Source organism: Frankliniella occidentalis, unplaced genomic scaffold, assembly GCF_000697945.3.
Source record: "Frankliniella occidentalis isolate FOCC.00 unplaced genomic scaffold, Focc_3.1 Scaffold72, whole genome shotgun sequence".
Classification (NCBI taxonomy): Eukaryota; Metazoa; Arthropoda; class Insecta; order Thysanoptera; family Thripidae; genus Frankliniella; species Frankliniella occidentalis.
Window position 1 is genome coordinate 629,280 of NW_026267202.1, and position 369 is coordinate 629,648.

Here is a 369-nt window from a genome sequence, read left to right on the forward strand (position 1 = left end):
ACGGGACCACCGCGCATGCTCTGGAGAATCCATACTACGAAGCAATAAACGCTCTTCTTGTAGTCTTCTGCAAAGCCTCTGACAATCCTTTCGCACAGTGCATAAAAAAAGCGCGCTCGACGTCGTCGTCGTTTAGGGATTCAACTTAACACAGTCGACACGGAGCGGCCCGGCGGGCGCGGCGGTGCGGCGGGTCTGCCTAGCCTCCCGACGGTAGGCGGGCGCTGCTCGGGGCTGCTGCGATCATCATCTCTAGAGCGCGATAGGCTGCTGGGCAGAGGAAATAAAAAGGGACGAGGATAAGGAGGAGAGTTTCAGAGCGACCCTCCGGCCGATGAATGAGTGTGGCTTGGGGGGAAGGGGAGGGAG